At 38.0% G+C, this 24,300-nt stretch overlaps 1 long non-coding RNA gene across 1 annotated transcript in view; it reads left to right on the forward strand.

Annotated features, from left to right (window-relative positions):
* LOC129052072 (uncharacterized) overlaps window positions 1-15,547 on the forward strand; it is a 55,788-nt gene extending 40,241 nt beyond the window's left edge. Inside the window, exon 3 of the long non-coding RNA XR_008516811.2 lies at window positions 15,254-15,547. This is a non-coding gene — a long non-coding RNA (uncharacterized LOC129052072). The remainder of the gene's footprint in view (window positions 1-15,253) is intronic.
* The last annotated feature ends 8,753 nt before the right edge of the window (window positions 15,548-24,300 follow it).

Here is a 24,300-nt window from a genome sequence, read left to right on the forward strand (position 1 = left end):
AACAACAAAAAAAAAACACCATCTACTATGCGATAAGTACAGCATTAGCAATTTTATGTAAAATAATCCATTATTTTAGAAAAAATTTATAAAGTGGATGGATGCTACTAACATCTACATTTTATAGATGAAGAAACTGAGGCTCAGCAACATAAAGTAACTTCTCCAAGATCTCATGATTGGTTTGAGGCAGCCCCTGCTCTTATTCCTTGCATGACACAACTTTAATCTGCTCCCTCTCCAGCCTTCCTTTGGGATCAGTGATAGATATTTACAGATAGTCAGCTAGGAGCTAGGTCACATCTGTGGCTATGAGAGTATGAAATGAGCTAGATTCATGCATATGGTTCAGGAATTGGACTGTAACTTACATAGAGCAAACACTATTGTTTTTCTATGCTGAAAACTAGGGATAGGAGTGAGTCAGACATGACCATTACCTACAGAATGCTACTGTGTGCAGGGGACTGAGATGTAAAGACTCTGATACGGGGCAGAATGATCAGTAACTAATCCATTAAGATTCAATGAATCTTACCTGGGAAGGGATATCATGAAAGGATTTGCCAATTTTATTTGTCTAAGGAAGCCAAAACGTGGTTTCTGCCTAGGAACGATTTGTTAAGGACCCCACCTTGCTCCTTGTGGGGACATGATTTAAAACATTACTTACTGCTAAGCTCTACTAAACTAGTGCCAAATTGCCGAAGTGCAAAAGAAGTTTCTTCTGCAGCTTAAATTCTCTAGAGTAGTAATTTTATTTAATTTGGGGTCCACAGAACCCCTTAAGTAGCTAATAAAAGCTAAGAAACTTCTTCTCAGACAAATTAAGATATTCTCAGCACTACAATATCAGAATTTCCATGTCACCAGTTTATAAACATCTTCTTTAGCATTAAGATAAAAATCAGGCCAGTAATCCCAGAACTTTGGGAGGCCAAGGAGGGAGGACCACTTGAGCCCAGGAGTTTGAAACCAGCCTGGGAAACGTAGTGAGACTTCATCTCCACAAAAAAAACAAAAATAAAAATAAATTATCAAGGAGTGCACCTGGATATATAAATTATCCAGGAGGCACCACCTATCCCAGCTACTCAGGAGGCTGAAGTGGGAGGATTGTTTGAGCCTGGGAAGTGGAGGATGCAGTGAGCTGAGACTGCAGCACTGCACGATATTTCTCAAAAAAGAAAAAAAAAAGGAAAAGATAAAGTCACTTGACCACTTGATTTAAACATCAAGATACCAATGAGAATTACTTGATAATCATCATCTCTATCTTTTCCATCCACCCTGAAGAATCAGGCTTATAAAATCATATCTAGTACAGGAAGCAGTAACAGTATATTCAAGGAGGAACTCTTGTACATTTTGTCTTTAATACCATGCAAAATGAGGATGGCATCCTACCGGGGTATCAGTAGAAACCATGAGGAGAAATGGAAATCCTATTCAGCTCAGAAGTAACAAGAACAAACATTGAAAGAATAATCAATACCAATTCTACACAATCTTTTCCAGATAAATAGAAGAGAAAATAACACTTTTCAGTTTATATTGTGAAGCTATATTACCCTGATAGCAAAACAAATGTAGTATAGAAATGGAAAACAACAGTTCACTATCCCTCAGAATTATAGATGGCCAGGTGCAGTGGGTCACGACTATAATCCCAGCATTTTGGGAGGCCGAGGTGGGCAGATCACCTGAGGTCAGGAGTTTGAGACCAGCCTGGCCAATATGGTGAAACCCCATCTCTACTAAAAATACAAAAATTAGCTGGGCGTGGTGGAGGGTGCCTGTAATCCCAGCTACTCAGGAGGCTGAGGCAGGAGAATCACCTGAACCTGGGAGGCAGAGGTTGCAGCGAGCGGAGATCGCACCATTGCACTCCAGCCTGGGTGACAGAGCAAGACTCCATCTCAAACAGGCAAACAAAAATTAGTAAATAGAATTCAGCAATATATAAAAATAAGTATGTACTATAAGCAAATAGAGTTCATTTCAGGGATGCAAACCTAGTTTAGTATTTAAAAATTCATACATCCCATCATATTAACAGGCTAAAGGAGAAAAATTATATGATTACATCAATTCAATGAAGAAAAAGCATTTTTAAAAATTCAATATCTATTCATAATAAAATTCTTAGTCAAATAAGCAAAAGGGGAGGCTCTTCAATTAAGTATATCTACAAAAAAAACCCATGGCTGGCATTATGATTAATAGTGAAAAACTGAATATTTACTCTCTAAGATGGAGAATAAGTCAAGGATGTCCTCTCATCACTTTTATTCAACATAGCACTGGAAATTTTAGCCAGGTCAATAAGGCACATATAGATCAATCAATCAATTGATCCACCAATCAATGGCATATAGATCAGAAAGAAAAAAGATGATTTCTATTTTCAGATAATATAGTTGTCTATGTAGAAAGTCTAAAGGGATCTACAAAAACACTCCTACAACTGATAAATGAGTTCACAAAGCTTGCAAAATAAAGATAAACATAGAAAACTCAATTGTATTTCTATGTACTAACAATGTATATTTGGGAACCAAAATTAAATAAATACTGTTTACAGTCACTCAAAAACTAAAATACTTAGGTGTAAATCTACCAAAATATTCACAGGACTTATTTACTGAAAACTACATAATGCTAATGAAAGAAATAAGCGAAAATGTAAATAGATGAAAATACCATGTTGGTGGATTGGAAGACTCAACATACCAATGATATCAGTTCTCCTCAAATTGTTTTACAGCTTTCATGCAATTGCTAGCAAAATCACAGCAAGTTTCTTGGAGATATAAAAAAGATTATTCTAGAATTTCTAAGGAAGAGACAAGTGACTAGAATGGCTACAACTGAGTAAAGAGTACAGGGGATCTCTCCATATTATTTCTTACAACTGCATGTGAATCTACAATTATCTCAAAATAAAATGTTTAATTTATAAAAGTTGGGAGAAAATCATTAAAAGAAAAAAATAAGAATGGCATACTTATCTACTGTGGAATCCCAAGATTTGTGCCACCCTACAAATTCAGAACTACCCTTGGTAATCCACATAGAGGGAAGCTAAGTCCTGCAGAGCAGAGATTCTGTTTTACAACTTTATTTAGAAACGATGAGCTTAGGCAAGTTACACATCATTGAACCTACAAAGTAGCCACACAAAATAATGACATGAATACAATCACCAACCTAGAGATGCCTTCCAGACACTGCAACTGATATTCAGTTTTACAGACATTCAGTAACTATATACATCATGGGCAGCTTCCATTGACACTTCTTTTATGAAACATTAGAAAATTCTACTTCACTTGGCAGCCACAGGACAACTGGTCCCTATTCCAAACAATGAGGAATTGCCAATTGATATACAATCATGGGTCACCTTGAAAAGAATTTAAAAAGAAGTAGTAGAGTTTGAGGCTCAGATGAATTAAGTGAATAGGATTCTGCATTGGAGGGAAGACCTATAAGGAAAATGGAGCTGATATTTAAGCCCATTTTTAGTCTTTAGTTTCATGCTTTTTCCACAATACTATACTGTCTCTCTCCAGAGGCAATAGTAAGTCATATACCAGTGTTGGTCTACCTTATTTCAATTACTACTGCCTCACACTCAAAGATAATTTATTTTAAAATAAAAAGATGAAATACATGTATAGCCATCTGCAACCTGACATAGAGGAAACAAAAAAATAAATGGATGAAACTGGAAGCTATTATCCTAAGCGATCTAACACAGGAACAAAAAAATACCGCATGTTCTCACTTATAAGTGGGAGCTAAACTTTGAGTACGTATAGACACAAAGAAGAGAACAACAGACACCAGGACCTACTTAAGGGTGGAGGTTTGGAGTACAGTGAGGATAGAAAAACTATCTACTGGATACTGGCCAGGCGTGATGGCTCATGCCTGTAATCCCAGCACTTTGGGAGACTGAGGTGGGCAGATCATGAGGTCAGGAGATCAAGACCATCCTGGCTAACATGGTGAAACCCCGTCTCTACTAAAAATACAAAAAATTAGCCGGGCGTGGTGGCATGGGCCTGTAGTCCCAGCTACTTGGGAGGTTGAGGCAGGAGAATGGCCTGAACCCGGGAGACTGAGCTTGCAATGAGCCGAGACTGTGCCACTGCGCTCCAGCCTGGGGAATAGAGCGAGACTCTATCTCAAAAAAAAAAAAAAAAAAAAAAAAAGAAAGAAAAGAAAAGAAAAAGAAAAACTATCTACTGGGTACTACACTTATTACTTGAGTGATGAAATTATCTGTACACCAAACCCCCGTGACACACAATTTACTTATACAACAAACTTGCGCATGTATCCCCGAATCTAAAATAAAAGTTGAAAAAACGAACCAAAACCAAAACAAATGGAATTTTGCAGCAGAAGACCCAACACCACATCTCATTACTGTTATTTTATTAATATTCTTATGACTTTATTAACCCCATTATTTTTCGGAGTCTCCTGTTCTTTCAATGAGCTTTATGTCTTTGCTGTTAGAGTTTTTAAGATCAAATGAAATTAAACAAATAGATGGAACTTGAAGAGTTAAAGGTACCATAATGAAGACCCATCTATCATTAAGAAATAATTATTGCAATAAACAGAAATTAAAACACCAGACAGTAAGAAATGGATCTCCTGCCTAAGCATGCCTATTCCAGATTATGCCTGAATGTCTTCCTTCCTCTGCCATCTGAAGTCTCTCAGTCGTAAATCTCAATAAAACCTTTAAAAAGCAATTTGGTAGAAAAATGTTTTAGCTAAATGCCTTCTGCAATGATACGTTGAGAGGACTTAATTCCTCCTGCTTATGCTTCTCTCATCTTACAAGGATGTTGAATACCCAAATGTCCCCTTCTAGATAGTTCTTCAAGCAGAACAGAGTTGGCTTCCAGCTGATGATTAATTTAACTCCTGGGCACACTAAAAGATATTTTCAAGAACTGCACTGAAGTAAAAAAGAAAAAAAAAGAAGGTATAGGAAAAAGCTTGTAAAAATTGGAGTTCTTGTTTTTACCCATTTCTCAAGAATAATTCAAATCTATTCTTAGAGCAATGTTTAATGGAAGTGACATTATATGCCTTGCTGCATTTGCCACCTATGTTACCCACAAGTGATTTGAACCAAATCATCAGTGATTAAGCTAAGAGAATCAATATCATGGATCTGAACAGAATGTTTTCAGAAATAGCATATGACAAGGCATTGAAATAAACCAGTTTGGGCTTATTAAGAGAAATGTACAAGGCAAAGTCAGTGAAGTTTAAAGTAACTGGTAATAGATATTAAAGAACTAGAAATTAAAGAGACCATGAATACATCCTGTTTTCCTATGTGTCATCTTTGCCTTGGGCACAGCTGTGGAGATGTCTTCAGGTTTTCACATTTGTGTCCTCTCTAGAAGAGTCATTTAAGATTATCAACCTAGAAGTGTGGCAATGGCTAAATGGCTACTAGGAGTTTTCAATGGATGGAAGATGCTAGTCAGAATGTCAGAAAATGACCTTAAATGGTGAAACCTTAGAGCTATATTTTTCCCAAAATGGAGTGACATCATCTCATCCTAGCACATCTCAAATTTTCCCTATTTCCCTATTCCATCCCCTTTGAACAACACCACTCTCTGGAGACACAGAAAAGGAACGTTTTCCCTGTAGCAAGACAGAATTGATATTGGCTCTTCTGATTGAGTCCTTGAATCTACATAGAATAAGTGTGCCATCTTTCCCACACGGCAGACTCTCAAGTATTTGAAAAAACCCCTTCTTTTCTGTTCTCTTTCTCACATCCATATAAAAATATGCAAATGTATACAAATTATCATATTCACTATGTAAAAACCATGTTCATAAGAAAGAATGAAAGATGAGTACGAAAATAGAGTAGAGGGGATATGGATATTTTTTCCCTGTTTCTATTTTTCATATGTTTTCTACGTTTGTGATGTTGCTTTGGTAATGGCTAAAAAAGGGATATAAAAACAAAAAGAAAAATTATCTTTCCCCCTGAAAAAATGTAAGCAGACAAAGAAGCCAATAAATGTGCCGAATTTTTGGCACCAAAAGTGATCATATAATGAAGACTTTTCCTCTTCTCCATCTTAAAACTGAGGCCAGGAGAGATGAGGAGTAGATCATGGTTACTGCTGTAGATGGAGTAAACAATGGACTCAAAACGAAGTCTTCTGACCCCCAATCTAGAGTTCACTAATACATCTACAATGGTTTAAAGCAACAGGATTGCTGTTTCCATTTTCTTAGTCCCTGCTCGTTCGTGTTTCTTAGATTGCCCTTTTAATTTTTTGTTTTTCTTATGACAAAGATTGTTGTTATGAAAATTTTGTTCCTTATTTATCAAGGAATGGAATTTGGAGAGATGGTCCTGCTTCCCTATATCTCTCCTTAACCTTGGGTACGTCTGTGGAGATGTCTAAGGGTTTTTCCATTTTTGTCCTATCTTGAAGAGCCATTAGTAAGAACATCAACCCAGAAATTTAAAAATGGCTGCTGTAAATTTGTTCATGGAAGGATAGTATTAAAGACTTTATATAGATAGAAAGCAACAGTTCAAAAAACTTTCTAACATTTCTGTATTTTGAGTTACAGAGATGCCCATTTTAATGCCCACTTTCCAGAATGTCAAGTAATAACTAAGACTTTACACATAAGCCCATTTGTTCCAACTTATCAAGCAACTGCAGTTTTTCTTTCTTTTTTTTTTTTTTTTTTTTTTTTTGAGACGGAGTCTCACTATGCCACCCAGGTTGGAGTACAATGGCGTGATCTCAGCTCACTGCAACCTCTACCTCCTGGGTTGAAGCAATTCTCCTGCCTCAGCCTCCTGAGTAGCTGAGATTACAGGCGCCTGCCACCACGCCCAACTAATTTTTGTATTTTTAGTAGAGACAGGGTTTTACCATGTTGGTGGGGCTGGTCTGGAGCTCCTGATCTTAGGTGATCCACCCACCTCGGCCTCCCAAAGTGCTGGGATTACAGGCATGAGCCACCGCTCCTGGCCTCACAACTGCAGATTAACAAACTCACAGGTCTATCCTGAGAAGGAGTAAAACAGCCTGGGTTGGAGAGCATCAATCTATACAGAGATGCTATCACCACCCTGCTGGGGACAACCCTGAGGCACATGCTCTACACCAGCTCTCAGGCTTTCCTGGATGGATTCAACCCAAGTGGCCCACAGTGATTACCACTCAACAACACACCCTTTTCCTTCCCTAGCTCACTTCCCCACATCTCAACCACTGCTTTGTGGGATCACTTTTTAATATGTTGCTGGCACTCACAACTTTTTTTTAGGGTCTGCTTCTGGAGAAACTCAATCTTTGACAACCTCTTCACATACTCACACACACCTGGTCATATATCCCAAAGACCAGAAGACATGTTATCACATACACCAGTTAGAGCTAATCCAGACGTTAATTCAGAAATAAATGCCTCATCTTTCCTTGAGCATGGCTGAACAGGGCCCTGACCTGTTCATATTCCACTGAAATTTGACTAGGAGGCAAATGATGTGGGGAAAGAATTAAACCCATAGATATCAGCAGCGCATCTCTAGTTATTCCATAACCCCCTTATAGGTGCGTCCTCCTCCCCACTGTACTATGAAACAGCTCTATTTACCAACTTGGATGAAAGACAGATTTAGCTTGTCAATACAGTGATTACAGGCAACTCAATGGAACTCACAAGAGAATGGAACTCACATAGCTATAAGCTGCATTGTACTAAATGGTAACAGACTGCCTTTCCCCCCACCCCCAACCTTCTCAGAGTGTGTCACTTTAAGAGTGAGTCACAGGCTGTTTCTCTGAAGTTTCCCATTAAACACCTGGGTTTGGAAAAAAGCGAACCCAGTTGCCATTGAGAAACTTTACTAAATCAGTCCAAGGACATTACTGAAAATGTCCCAGACTTCCTATATAAGGAAGAGAAATTCACCTACAAAAATCCCAAAATGTGCTGCCTTTGCTGCTCTCATCATGCTTTGGAATTTATCCCCATGAGGGCAGAGTTTAGGGACCTGGATACAATTTTATTAAAGGATAGACTAGCAACTTAACAATGATGATGTAGAAAACCCCATTCATAGGCGATATCCTGAAACTTCAGCCTCTGAGACTGGCCACTGGACAATCAGATAAGTAGCCAGCAGCCTTTACGGAGATCTGAAGGGCCTTGGAGGTGGGCTTGAGACAGCATTGTGTTTATCAGGCATTCAGAGGGCCCGAGGCAATAGCCCTTTACCACCCTGTTGCTGTACAGAAGTATTTAAATAGAACATCAATTTTGACCATCCTCGTGGGTGCCAACTGAATATTATGCCACGAGTGGTCATATCTCAGCTCTGGTCAGGGTGACTGACCTCCAGCAGATATTCTCCATTCTGTTTCTGGTTGCTGCCATATAGTGCGAGCTGGAAAGTGACAATGACTTACCAGTGCTGAGTAACAAAAGCCAGTTTCCTTATCTCAAGAGAAGCAAAATCCTAGTGCAAGCCAGGCTGCAGAGCTCCCCTGAGATCAGGCTAAGGTTGGGGTTTCTAATATTGTGATCTTGCCTGGCTTCTGCCCTTCCCTTGCCCTGTCTCTCTTCCCCATGTCCTCAGCAGTATGTCTTGGGAGCCTACAAATTCTGACCTCAAGGTCTGATTCTTGAAGACCTGATCTAACAAACTTTCTAAGTCACAGATTTGGGATTTATTTTTATTTTTTATTTTCTCGACTCTGAATCCCATCGATTCCATTGGTTCCTCCTCTGTTCCTCTTAGGAGCCTCCACTGGTCCCTGTTCCACACAGGTCTTACTTATTTGTGTTGTAATGTTTGCTTTCTGATTCAGAGTCTATGTTCCAATTCCAGAGGACATTGTGTCTCCAAGACTGAGTTCAGTTTTGAAAAATTACCAAGCCTGTGTCTATTGCTTTAGCTATTTCTGTTCTGAATTGTTACTGCCAAATTCCAGGCAAATGTCGAACTGCCAGAGCATGATGTTCCCTCTAAACAAATGGTACTCCTATAGTGTCCTTAACCAATGTATGAACATTTTTCATAGTTATGGTAATACTGTTACAAATAACAGTAAAAATTATCATGTATTGAACACTTACTAAGTGTGGTCTCCAACAGGGATGTTTTATGCATTATTTCATTTAAGTCTCATAGAAGCACTTTAAGGTGGGTACCATTTACTGCAAATACACTTTGGGGGAAACAAGGCAGAGAGAGTTAAGGAACTTGGCAAATGTCTCACTACCACCATGTGAAAGAGGCAGACTATGGGCTCTAATCTATCTGGTACTAAAGAGTGGTTCTAATCACACTCTGGTTGTGTCTCCTCATAGGGAAGACTTGGGCAAAGCTTCCTAGCATTGATGGGACAAAGGTAAAGCCCAGGTTACTTTTCCAGATCACGAAAAACCCCTTAGGCTCAGCAAACCTCTGCCTCTTCTTTCACATTATCAAGGCTATTGCTCTTGCTACAGCAGCCCAGAACACAGCTGTTCATTTTCTGCCCTGCTGGGGTCATGCTGTACAATTATCTGTCTTAACCCACTTTTTGTTGTGGTATTAATGTAATCCCGCAGAATGAGTAAAATAAAATAAACAGAAATTTATTTGGCTTATGGTTCTGGAGGCTGAGAAGTCCAAGATCAACCAGCTGCATCTGTGAGGGCCTTCTTGCTGTGTCATAACATGGTAGAAGGCGTCACATAGGTAAGAGAGAAAAAAGAGGGCCAAATGCATCCTTTTACCAGGAACCTGTTCCTACAATAACTAGCCCACTCCAGAGATAATGTCATTAAACCATTCGTGAGGGCAGAGCCCTGGACCTAATCACCTCTTAAAGTTCCCACTTCTCAATCCAACACATGAACTTTGGGGGACACAGTCAAACTATGGCACCCACTCTCATCAAATCACATTATTCCTTTATGTGGTTCAAATACCCAGCCATTTCATTATCCTCTTCTAAGTTTCTCAAAAAGAACAGTCACACAAAAATATTTCTTAGTAATGTAGAATTGACTGAAGCGAGCATTTTAACAATGATTTATACAGGGAACAATGCAACAAGTCTCTTTAGGTGTAGGGGTCATCTCTCTCCTTGAACTTTCTGTATACACACTGCTCAGCTGACCTCTGCCCCTTCTTTCTACAAAATTATTAAAATTCTCTTCTTTTATGTGAATGTGGAAGAAAGCTTAAAGCTAAATTCCATGCAACTTTGTTTTGGCTTCTTGCAGAGTCTGAATGATTAACTTCGTACAAGTAGAAAACTTAAATATATAACTTTACCACAAAATAGATAAACTTGTCACCAATAATTTTGGAGAATAAAAATGTCTTTGATATTCAAAAATAAAAATAAAAAATAAAAAATAAATTCTATGCAACTGCCACATATCAAAGGCTTTTTTCAGAAGATACAGTTTTCCCAAAAAATGAGTTTCTTCCATCTCCAGCTAAGATGATCATTTTTTCCTATGTGACATATGTAAGTTAAGTAGAACAATCAATATTGGATAGAGAGAGCAGCCATTTTTACCGCTGTCCTGGCCCCCAGAAAATGCAGATGAGGGAGGTTTGTGGCTTCTCAAAGCCAAGACAAGGTCTTGCCAACTCTTGAGATGCTCTACATATTAATAAAAATGAAAAAAAGGTCAAAACAGAGTTCAAACATTGTGGCCAATTGGATGTATTTATCTTGGAAAAAATTCTACAAGTTTAATATGCACATACAAATGTGTAACAATATGATGGTGCTGTTCACAGACAGTAGAATATTTAGTTTTAGCTGAAAAAAATCGTTATGTACTACAAGTTTTGTAATGGTCTGATCATGAATTTGGGTCCAGTACTGGAATAAAAGTCTTTTTAATCTGTGCCAGGTTATCCTCCTGACTATATGCCTATCTTCATTTGGAGAAAACATCTAGATTTAAACTTAAGATCTTTTGTGAATGTGAAGCCCTACTAAATGGACCTCCCTTTCCCCTACCTGCTCCTCATTGTAATATCCCTTGAGTACGGATCAGTCCAAACAGCTAGATCAATTCTTATTTGAGTAAGAACATTCCTTCCATATACATTGATTAATATAATACATGGATAGCTATAGATACAAAGACAGAGCATTAAGGGGAAACTATACAGCCTGGCTAAATGAATGGAGAGACACATTTACACAGATGAGTTGCTTTCAGGAGTTTCCCCGAGCAATGAATCAGTCTGTCCAATTGCTGCTTTCATTCAATCCCATAAGTCCTGAAAAACCCCCACCAATAAGCACACTGCCTTGTTGTATGTGTTGTATGTGCTTGCAGAATCACATCAATCTTGAATTAAGGAAACACCCTGCACTGTACAATCCCATGGTTGATGAAGTTACAAAACATATTGAGTTACTTAACAAGAAATTGCCACCAAAAAATAAAGCAATTGCAACCTTAAGCCATCTTAATGCAGCTCCTCTCAAAAAAAAAAATCATAGTGCGCCGTAGTTTGTAGTTTCCACTTTTCCACTGGAAATAGTGGCATCAGTATCTTATCAGTGAGAAATTAAAAGGGACATGCCATCCCTTTATTCTTTATAGACTGGAAATGATGGAGCTTCTTAGATAAACAGGTACCATCTAGCTGTGGAGCATGGCAGATGAACTCCAAAGATACAAATAACAATTATTTCCCTCTCTGTGCCCTCATGTTACCCTTCACATCAAGAAATGGAACCTAATTCTCCTCCCCTCAAAACTGAGTTGGCCTTAATGACTTGCCTGACCAATAGAATGCTGTAGAAGTGACATTCTGGACTTCTGAGGCTAGGTCTCTGGAAAATTCCACTTGGGACTTTTGGATACTTCTGCTTGGATGCCAACTCTATGCTGTAGGAAGCCCAAGCAACATAGAGGGGCCACTTGTAGATTTTCTAGCCAGCAGTGCCAGAGGAGCTCCCAGTCAACTGCCATCCATGCAGATAAACCATCTTAGATGTCCAGCCCAACTAAGCCTTCAGATGACCATATCTTGACGTGCCATCTGACTACAACTGCATGAAAGACCCAAGGAGAGTGGGTGTATTACACTGTTGTTTTAAGACACTAAATGTTAGGGTGGTTTGTTACACAACAGTAGGAAGAGAAGAGGAGGGGAGAAGCAAAAAAGAAGTCCCTGGAAGGTCTATCAAATTATAAGACCCACCTTACACCTAAAAGACATATCTCAAGAGAGAGGACCTAACTAAGGGATCTGTGTTTTGAAAAAATGTCCCAGATTCAGTGACTTTTAGAGAAGACCTAGTTAATGTGGAACAGGGTTGCAGCTTGCAAACCTCACATATTTTAATTACTAGATAATTGTGACACTCTCTCCTTCAACTAAGAAGCAGTGACTTTAATCTGCTCATTTTATAAATAATAGACTGAGATTGTAAGTGATTCTATGAGGTTAGAAATTCTTCAATTGGTATAGGCTTCAAAGTTATTTTGAGACAATTAAAGCTGATCTTTATTTCATCCTATTTTAAATGTTGCCTCTTGATATGGAATTTAAATTTGAGGGTTTAGACTCTCAAATTTAGGAGCTCCCTGAACCCTTTTATCTTTTCATTGTCATGCTTTTCATTTGAGTAATTAAATTTTAAATTCTATCATGAAGTAATCTTGATTTTTATTTTTTTTTTAATTTGTAGAGTTGGTGTCTCACTGTGTTGCCCAGGCTGGAGTGCAGTGGCACACTCATAGCTCACTGCAGCTTTGAGTTCCTGGGCTCAAGTGATCCTTCTGCCTCAGCCTCCTGAGTAGCAGGGACTATAGGTACACACCATCATGCCTAGCTAATTTTTATTTTTTATTTTTGGTAGAGATGAGATCTCACTGTGTTGCCCAGGCTCATCTTGAACACCTGGCCTCAAGCAGTCTTCCCACCTTGGCCTCCCAAAATGCTGGGATTATAGGCATGAGCCACTGCACTCAGCCTGGAGTTAGGGTAATCTTTAAAGTAAAAGATGAACTATTACTTTATTCTTTTTAAAAATTATTTTATATAATTTATAACAAGTAATACATCTTTATTAGCTTCAATTATGTGAACTTTTTGGTTTAGATTAACAGGAGTGGGCAAATTTCCTATGAAGGACCAGAGAGTCAATATTTTAGGGTTTGAGGATCACATGTAGGGTTTGAATGCCCATGATGTACATTCTTCCTTTTCTTTGCTTTTTATTTTTTGTCTTTTCCTCTTTTTTCCTTCTTTTTTTTTTTCCTCTTTTTACAATCTTTTAGAAATGTGAAAAACATTCTTAGCTCCAGGATGTACAACAAGGCTGTGGTTGCGCTTGGTTCACGGGCATGAACAAAAGTTTATATACAGAATATATAGTAGGATGAAAAATTAATGATATTTCATGAATAAAAGGAACTATTATTGGTAGAATATGGTTATTGTTATTATTAATATTTTTGACGTGCCTACATTTGCTTTTAATTCCTAGGTTTCTCAACTTATCCTAATAGGGACAAATGGAGAAAGAAATATGTTCCAATAACATATTTTCAAAGTTAGTTTACAAACATGTTCCATTCACTGAAAGAAAACAGTTTATGATGCATCTTATTCAAATATTACTTTGAAAATGCTGGATTAAACAAAATTAAGCAAGTTTGTTTATTGCAGGACTTCTCAGGGCCTTGAATATGTGACTGTATGTTGCAGATTCCAAGAGATGAATGTAGTATTCAGCATTTCCTAAAAGTATTTTTAACTTTAGAAATATTATTTGCAAGATCATTTTAAGGAGATAGTGGTTTCCATAAAGCACTTCTTTTATTTGTGTAAATTTAAGGGGTGCAAGTGTAATTGTGTTACATGGCTATATTGTGTAGCAGTGAAGTCTGTGTTTTTAGTGTGCTCATCACCCAAATAGCATACCTTATACCCATTAAATAATGAAATAAAATCTGAGTTCTAAGAAAATTAGAGGTATGTGTGAACTAACGAGAAGAAACAGTGGGCTCTGGTTAGTGTGCCACTGGGAAGCATTGTTTCCCTGCTACAATTTAGTTTCTAAAACCATCCTAGGTTAAATATTTCCCATACACCACTGTGAAGCCTATCTTTTCACAGGAAAGTCTTTGGAGAGGTGTCTGACAGTTTCTTATGGATGGTGGGCTGATGTTTAGGTCAGACCAAAATAGCATTCACACTTAGGAACTAACTGCCAACCTGGAAAATTACCTCTCTGACCAGAAAGTTGCTGAAAACCTTTCTTTCTTTTTAATGTGCCTGACAACTTTAAAATAGAAACTAATAAGAATGCTTCCCCTGATGTGATAAAAGGCTTATAAAACGGGAATTAAAATGATTGACTAAGATGTGAAATGTTGATGTTCTCAGCTTTTGTTGCCCATGGAATTTTTTAACCCCTTTACTTAGGGTCATAGATATTTCACTCTACTAATCGCACTTTCATTTCTTTGAAGCTCTTCATTTTGTCATTTGAGTTACAAGATAGCTTAATGGAAAGAACACAGGTTGATGTTGCAATTCAGTTATGCATTAATAATGTGACTTTAAGGAAGTCACTTAACTTCACTGACCTCGTTAGTTCTCTGTAAAATTGATGTGATAAAAAATAACATAGCATATGAAGAGTTTTTATCATGTCATATACATAGTAGGTGGTTAAGAATGATTTATTTTCTCTGCTTTCTTTCTTTACTTCCCTGTTGCCTAATTAACTCTCAGTTCTAGGCCTGCACAGCACAATACACTTTGAGTAGTTCAAAAAAATCGACACTATAGGAATTAGCTCATGATCTGAGATGGTAAGCAGAGGCAGCAGAGGGTTTCTTTTTGGTATTTGCAAGGATGTACCAAAGCTTTGTGACAAACATCCAGAAATTAGTGATTTCCCCAGGGTGAGAAACTGAGTTTTAAAATAATAAGTGATGGAAATACTGGTTTCTGCCAAGCGGCTTTCTCACAAAGAAGACTCTATCTTTGTGAGCTATGCAACATCTTAAGAGCTTTCTACAAGCTCTGAAAACCTTCCCTGTCTTTTCCTGTCAGTCAAATATTCCTGCCAATTTCCGTTATTGGAAGGTAGTAGCACATTTACAGTCAAGACACTTCCCTATGCTTGTTTTAGCAATTCTGTGGCACGTGTTTTGAATTTATATTTTTTATATCTCTGACTTATAGAAGCTCACCAAGGAAATACAAGGTGCCCAAACAGCTGTCAACAATGCTTCCAAAAATATGATTTCTCTATAGTTAACAGATTCTCCATGGCCATTGCTGAGCAAAACTTGACCAGAGCCAATTCAAGAAAAGATAGAGAATCCAGGCAACCCAATTGCCATAGGGGGTGAAATATTTCAAAGACCCGCCTTTCCAAAACAGCATCAAGCACAGATGGTTTCCCAGGACACTTCGACTAAACTTTGTAAGAACAGATAATTCTAATGTTTATCATTGTAGCTTTGTCTAAAGCACAAGAAAAAAGAAAGAAAAACTTCAAATTTATTTTTTTCTTTGAAAATACTGTAACACTGCTACCAAAACCTGACAGTCAATACAATAAAAGAAAACTCTAGATCAAGTCCACAATAAAAAGTGATACAAAAATCCCAACAAAACATTAGCAGACAAAATGCAGCAACACATTAAAAAATAACACAGAATAACAAGATGGGATTCAATAGAAAAATTTAACGAGGAATCCATACTAATAAATGTATTAATATAATTTATCATATAAATAGACCAAAAGTAGACATTCATCACCATAAATTCTACAAAATGCCTTTATAGAATTTATAAATGACATTTTATATATATATACATATATACGTACACACATTTATAATGCCATATATATGTCATACACACACATAAAATGCCATATATGCACACATATATGTTAATAATTTATATATACACATACACACATACACCATATCAAAATCCACTCTTGATTTAAAAAACCAGTATGAAGTAGAAATAAAATAATGCTCTGAAATATGAATGATTATAGCCTAAAGTCAGCAATAGGTTTATTGGGGAAATACTAAAGAGCATTCTCATTAATGTTAGCAATAAGACAAAGATGCTGCTATCACCATTATTAGATAACATTGCTCAAGAAATACCAGCTAATATAATTAAAGAAAAATTTAAAAATTAGAAACCAAGAAATGAAATAATCATTGCAGAAGTTCATATGAGAAACTGGAATCTAATTTAAAACAAAAATAGATAATTCAAGAATTCAAAAAGTATCTGGGCACAAAAATATAATAATACACAGACTTTATTAACCTTCATACATTCAAATTATTAGAAGATATGATGGAATAAGAAATGTCACGTAAAGTAACAATCGAAAAAAGTACATAAATAAATTTAACAAAAATATGAGCAATCTGTTAAAAAATACATTGTGACACAAAAACATGGAAAAAAATTCCATGTTCTTAGTATCATAAAGTTATTAAGCCCTCCTGGCTTAACTATAAATTGAGGGTGATCTAAATAAAAAGACAAGTAGTATTCTATTTGGAACAAGATAAATTCACTCTAAACTTCATATGAAAAAATGGGCAATCAAAAATAACCTTGAATATTAAGGGGCAACAGTGAGGGTGGAGAATTAGGGCAAACAAATACTGAAGTTTATTATATAGCCACAGTAATTTGCATGAATAGTAGTCTGACGCCCTTTCCATTCACTCTGATTCAACATTTCAATTGGCCCAAACTTTGTCTAATATGGAGTTGGCTTTTCCGTTTGTCCCTCTTGTTTTTCCTTGTTTCTAGTGATTTATGTAGAGAGAGGGCATATGGCAGCTAAATGCTGTCATCTTCAATCTAGAAATTTCTATTTCCTTTTGTGCCTTTTGAACTTTTCACCATATACATATATTACTTATTAAAAATAAGTAGGAATGATTCTTTAAAACAAAATAAGGAAAGGTCAAATATTTAGCTTTGGTTATTTAGCCTTTCTAATTTGGTGGTCACATTTATGATCTAACAAAGTCCTGAGGTCTCAGAGAGATGACCACAAAAGGCAAGGAGAGGCTTGGTTATTCCTGCTTTCACCTTAACAAAAATGAAAACAAAACAAAAGTGGTCCAGACTTTACCACTATACAATTTGTCCACTTAGCCAAAAACCACTTATATGCCTAAGCTACTGAAAGAAAAAAAAAAAAAGGAAAGGAAAAGGAAGTGCTCGGGTTTTTCAGTTTATTCATGTTCTGACTGGAAGATGTCAATAAGAATGTGTTCTGCTGTTAAGTGTTTGAGACCCATTGAAACACTGTCTCTGCAGTTTATGACACCATGGAGGCACTTAAAGATAAATGTTTCCTCTATGTATATGGCTGCTGAGCATAAAACATAATTTTACTATTTTAAATTCTTTGTATGATGTATCATTTTTATGTATTCACTACAGCAATTGTTCATGATTTTTTAAGAGTTACTCAATACTGAGTCCTTGATGGGAAATGCAACCCTTAATTTTACTACTATTGCTTTAGAAACATTATTTGGATTCCTGTTTATCTAGTTCATTTACTATTGGGGCTTCCCTGAATACACCTACTGGTGAAATTGAGAAGTTGCCTTTTTAATGCTTAAATTTTGGAAGAAAATCTATGGTTCAGTAAGATACACAGTGAAGTGATAAGTTGCAGTGGCCTGCTCCATAATTTATTAATATTTGGCTTAGTTGCTTCAGCAAATAATTATATATTTACTTTATACTGACATAAAGACAACACATTATGGATCCAGAATTTCATAGATTGCTATGTTCTGGGGAAATATGCCTTGAAGGCTTCTTAAGTCAAAGTTAAAATATAATTGATAGAACTCAGCAGTTTCAATCAAAGAATGAGTGTTGTGATATGGATTGCAAATCAGAAAAGTAAAGGTGAATAAAATTTGCTCTGAATGTATAAGTTTTCCAATTGTTATCTCTCAATCCTCCAATAGGTGTGGAGTCCAGAGTCACACAGGGAAATGGAGTGCAAGATGGGGTTCGCAGATACAGTTCTTTTGATTCCTTTTCAAATGCTAAAGTCCCTAGATTTGATGTTGCAGTTAAGGACTAAAGAAAAGGCAGATGAGGTGGCATATCGTCTCCTTTGCATTTTATATTACTATTACTTCCAGATAGTAGCCCATGGCTGGGCTTAGCGTCTCATGTCTGTACTCTCAAGCACTTTGGGAGGCCAACGTGGGAGGACTGCTTGAGCCTAGGAGTATGAGATCAGCCTGGGCAACATGGTGAGGCCATGCCTCTATTATATATATATTTTAAATGTTAAAAGAATTCACAACTTATGACTTGAAGGTGGGTGGCCTGTCAGAAATGGCTATATTCGGTCGGGTGCGGTGGCTCACACCTGTAATCCCAGGACTTTGGGAGGCCAAGGCAGGAGGATCACCTGAGGTCAGGAGTTCAAGACCAGCCTGGCCAACATGGTGAAACCTCATCTCTACTAAAAATGCAAAAATTATCCCTTTGTGGTGGTGAGCACCTGTAATCCCAGCTACTTGGGAGACTGAGGCAGGAGAATTGCTTGAACTCAGGAGGCGGAGGTTGCAGTGAGCAGAGATCACACCATTGCACTCCAGCCTGGGTACCAAGAGTGAAACTCTATCTCAAAAAAAAAAAAAAAAAAAAAGAAAAGAAAGAAAGAAATGGCTACATTCTTCATTAACTGAAAAAAGTAAAAAAGAAAAAGAAAAGAAGGAAAGGAAAACCCCAGAGCTGATCAATATTGGATTTACTTCAAAATTCCCTGGTGCTAGGGATTTAGATAACTGTCTTCCTTTATTCCTGATTTCTTCAGCAAACTTCTTTTGAGCTTCCATCATGTGGAACTGCCTACAAAGTGCAGGAGACCAGATGATTAAATGCACCATGGTTCTTGCCTTCTAAGTATCCCACAGTCTGGTGATGGAGACAGACATGATATCACTTCATAAAGCAAGAACTGGTGGTTTTCTTAGGACCCCACAAAGTGTGTGTGTGTGGAGGAGGGCAGCTATGATGGGATCGCTGGGGGTAGTTAGGGAAGGCATCCCAAAAAATTAAAGAAAAGCTGCATTTAGAAGACATAGACATGTGATATCAAGAAACATCTTGGGCCAAGGCTAAACAACTACACAGAGATCTCTTTGATTGTCCAATTAGGCAGAGACACAGGAGTATGTGCAGAAGTGAGAGGAACAGGACCCAACTGAGATCTCCAGCCTGGCCTGTACAATCTTGTGGCAGAAAGTTAAGGGAGCCCATGGGGTCTGATTTTCTTCCTCTCCCTTTGGAAGGCAGAGAGGAAAACAGCAGGGTTTCTTTATTCCCCCAATTAGTGGTAAATTGTATTGCTGAAACTCTCTGACACATGCCTACCACACTAGCCTAGAGTTACATCAGTTTTAACTTCTGGTACTAATACCAGCAAGAGACAAAGGGAGAGAGAGAGAAAAAAATAAAAGAGTATTTCATTTGACTATTCTTTAATCACCACCTGCAATACCAACCTTGGGGGAGCTTTAGCATTTGATGAGAAATCTGCAGATTCAGAAATGCTATATCTGCAAATTCAATCATGTACTCAGTTTCGTTCTGTGACTCTGGGCTTCACACATACTTGGTAATTATAAAGCAGCAACTGGAAAACCTATAAACTCAGAGCAAATTTCATCCACTTTTAATTTTCTGATTTTCAGTCTACATCACAATATTCACTCTTTGGTTAAAAATATTGTACTCTACAAATTATATTTTTGCAGATCATCTTTTTTAAAACACGCATTCAGCATTTTCATCTTAGAAGCTACTCAACATTAAGTAACACCATTTCTGCAAACCGTAACTTTAATCACCATTTCTCAAAATATGTAAATTCACTGTTCATGGTGGATTTACTTAATCAAGTATCCATGGTATGTGAGTGTGTTTGTGTGTATGTGTATAGGTTGTACATTGCATTTCATTGACATTATTCTCGGCACTTAGAAAAGGGGTTGTTTGCACATAGTAGGAATTTAATAAGTTGAAAATATGAAGGACATGTTATTCCCACTAAAAGGATGTAATCATATTGGATTAAATGTGAATAACCATCTGGATCTACAATTAGCCATCCAGGGTAGACACCCAGATGTTATCAACCTACCACCTGCAATGAAGAGAGGGGCATTGGAGGGGCGATTCAAATCAGTTTCCACATTTTTAAACAGGAATTAAAATAGAAATGTATTTTGTCAGACTGGAAAATGCCATTTTGAAAACCATAATTGTGAACTGCATTTTCCCAAAAAGTTATGATGGTAGACACCCACAAACAGCTGTTTGTGGCTTCCTTGAGTATAGGAACAACACAAGAAAGAAACAAGCTAACAGTGTATATAGTCTCTCCCAGGTGCTCTAGCCACCACCTCCAGCAAGCCTGGAAACCAGCTAACCTGTGAAAGTCCAGCCAAGTGACTGCTTCAGAAGTGATTAGAGATGGCCAATAACCGTCTCTCAGGAGTTCTGCTGAACTCAGCTAATGCGATGTTGCTTGGAATTTAAATCAAATTTTATTCTGTCCATTAGGAGATAAAGAAGCAAATGTATCTTAAACCTGTCTTGTCTCTTTCTTCTCATCACTCTGCCCACTATCTTGGCCAATACTTTTTTTTAAGATAATGGGAAAACAGCCTGCATTTATTGCTTCAGGTGCTGAGTTCCGACAAAACTTTTCCTTTGTCCACTGGGATGGCTTTCATGTTTGGAAAGAAGTCTTGAAAATGCAGAATTAGCCCATCTGTTCCATTTTCAGTTTTCTGTGGAGACTCTGCTTATTCTTTCATAGACTCTGGTTCCAAACTATACTCATGTTATAACCATTGTCATCTCCTAAATCTGTACTTACATACTTCCCTGTTCAACAAATTGCTACTGAAACAATGGGAAAAATCTAAAACTATAAAACTGACTACTTTCATTTGCTTTTTTATTCTATAATGCAGTTGTTATAGAAATGATGCAGAAGGGCTGAACTCCCGGCTAAACCCCACCCTTAAGCCTGGAACCACGGCCCTAAGTGAAAACAGCTGACCCCATTTTTCTGTGCAAATGTTGCCTTTTTGGCCTGCCCCGCCCCTATCTTGTGCCCATAAAAGACTTCAGCTGGCAGAGCAATACTAGCGGCTGAGCATTGAGGATACAAGTGGCTGAGTGTTGGAGACTACAGATAGACAAAGCTAACTTCAGAATGTACAGCTTCGGAAAGGGGCCCAGCTGGAAATAGCCGGGCTTCAGAGGAAGATCACCCTCCCTTCCCCTTTCCAGTCTCCCTTTCTGCTGACAGCCACCCACCGCTCAGTAAAGTCTTCCACATTCATCACTTTTCAAACATTCCTATGACCTGATTCTTCCTGGATGTCGGACAAGAACCCAGGTGCCAAGAGGGCAGGGGCTGCCACCCTGACCCTCCACTGAGCCAGTTGACACTTGGCCATCCCTAGATGGCAGCTGAAAGAGCTTTGGTTGTAACACACTTGGAGGCTGCCGTGAGGTCTGCAGAGCCTGCTCCCACCAGAGAGGAGCCATTGACTGGTTCTAGCATTCATTCACTCTGGTTCCTGCAGTCCCTTGCTCACATACTCCCTCCTGTGAGGAATGGCCAGCAGCAGGCTATGATATGAGCCACTCCAGTTCCAGCCTGTGAAGGGAGTCAAGGGAAATATCCCATCTCAGTACAGTATTATATAGTTACAAATTTTCAGAGTATCTTAACTAAGAAGAAAATGGCATTGTTTTCCATACCAATTAGAATAAGAAATGCTTGCAAAGAATGACAGTAAAGGTGTGGTGGCTCATGCCTGTAATCCCAGCACTTTGGGAACCAAAGTGGGCAGATCCCTTGTTGCCCAGCCTTGGCAACATAGCAAGACCTTGTCTCTACAAAAAAATACAAAAAAAATTAGCCAAGCGTGGTGATGCATGCCTATAGTCTCAGCTACCCAGGAGGCTGAGGTCGGAAGATCACCTGAACCCAGGATCGGGGGTGAGTCAAGGCTGCAGTGAGTGAGCCGTGATGACGCCGCTGCACTCCAGCCTGGGTGACAGAGTGAGACCCTATCTCAAAAATAAATAAATAAATAGTATTACATCTTAAAAGCTTTACAAATGCTTCCATACAAATGTAAATTTCTTACAGGAGAGTCCATCTAAAGAGTACCTGTATGTTCATTAAAATACTCTAAAGAATTTAAAAGTCATTACCTCTAATAAATGATATCTCTGCCCTCAGTGTGTAAAATTATGTTTAGTTATTTGAATATTTTGTTTAAAAATACTTCTCTACCTGTTGTAGTGTATATAGGCTAAGTAATTTAGTAATAAAGCATTGTTTTAGAAACTCAATTTGGGAAATTTCCAGTTGTATGATTAGTGTGTTTCTATTAACACATGATAGGACCTCTAGTTAACTGTTAACGGGCAGCATTTATTGCTTGCTTAGTGTGTGGAACATCTTGTCCTAGACATTGTACTTGTATTAATTGGTTTATTTTCATATCAACTTTCTGATGTACATGTTATTATTTGATCCATTTTATAGATGAATAATTTGAGACACAAAAGGGTTAAATAGCCCAGGTGCAGTGGCTCAAAAGCCTGTAATCCCAGCACTTTGGGAGGCCGAAGCGGGCAGATCACTAGGTCAGGAGTTTGAGACCAGCTTGCCCAACATGGTGAAACCCTGTCTCTACTAAAAATGCAAAAATTAGCTGGGCGTGGTGGCGTACCCCTGTAATCCCAGCTACTTGGGAGGCTGAGGCAGAAGAATCGCTTAAACTCGGGAGGTAGAGGCTGCAGTGAGCCAAGATTGCGCCACAAGAAAAAAAAAGGGTTAAATAATCCACAAAAGTTCTCATGGACAGCAAGAGGCCACGTGGGATAGAGTCCTAATTTTTCCAGTGTTAGCCTGTGCTGTTATCCACTCTAATATGCTGTGTTCTCTATGCAGCCTTGCTAAGGAGTGACCTGCAGTCATTACCATTTGTTGGCTCTTTAGAGTGGTGTAAGGAATGCCTCTGTTGATGAGGCTAATTGTCCTAGGACTCTGGGTTTCTGCTACCAGGAAAATATATATACACATTTTTTTTTTTAAAAATGGAAGCATGAGATTTCCAATTCTTTATTTTGCTTTGAGAAAGTATTTTTCTAAAAAAAAAAAAAAAACCCACCCATTAAATTGTCACATAAAGGAGAGAAAATTTTAATGTCAAAATGTTGAGAAGATATCAAACTAGATTTAGCTTTACAAGAATTTTACTACACTGCCTTTTTATTTCTCTTTCTGCCATGGACTAGAAAAAAAGTTGTCACAGTTTAACATTGGCCCATAAACCCATTCTCAAAATTTTCTGATCTAGAGTATATCGTCCACATTGTCTTTTGCTCTCTTCCTCCTTCTTAATCTTCTTCTTCTTCCCCTTGTCCTCCTCTCACCTTTCTCCTCCTCCTTCCCTTCTTTTTCCTTACTTGTCCCCTACTGGTAGTCATCAAGGATTTGGTCAAATAGAAGCCAACAGGAAGAAATAAAGGATCAGGGCTTGGAAAACCTACATGCTTAATAACCATTCTGTGGCTATTTAAAAATTAATAATAGTGGGTGGTTATTATTAATCCAGTACTGTCCCTTGCTCTTGAATCAATGTATCAAATGTTCTCACGTTTCTGTGATTTTTTTTTTTTTTTTGGCTCCATCTCTTTGCTTTATCTTCCTATGTGCAGGATTTCCTCTTGCCCTTTTGAAACTCATCCCAATCTCCAAAGCCCTTTTCTGATATCAGTTCCTTCATCAAAATGCCACCATCTGTAGCACACCCTGCCATTGCCTCCTATTTCTCTTCTGCCCTGACCCTCCTTGCTCCTCATATAAGGTAAATCTGAAGCATATTCCACATCATTTCCTGGAGCTTCCCAATGAGATTGAGCTCCCATTGTCCCCAGTGATAATTTACTTAAAAACTCATGCTTTATCAATACCCCCTCATGCCTCAGTGTTTCCTGGGAGTGCTTTCCCAATAAACCACTTGCTCTTGGATCCTCATCTCAGAATTTGCTTCTAGGAAAATTAACTAAGATAGTATCTGTATGAGTCAGATTTCATGCTGCTGACTGTCAGGCCTCTGAGCCCAGGCCAGGCCATCGCATCCCCTGTAACTTGCATGTAT

The sequence above is a fragment of the Pongo abelii genome, chromosome 21 (genome assembly GCF_028885655.2).
Source record: "Pongo abelii isolate AG06213 chromosome 21, NHGRI_mPonAbe1-v2.0_pri, whole genome shotgun sequence".
NCBI classification, from domain to species: Eukaryota; Metazoa; Chordata; class Mammalia; order Primates; family Hominidae; genus Pongo; species Pongo abelii.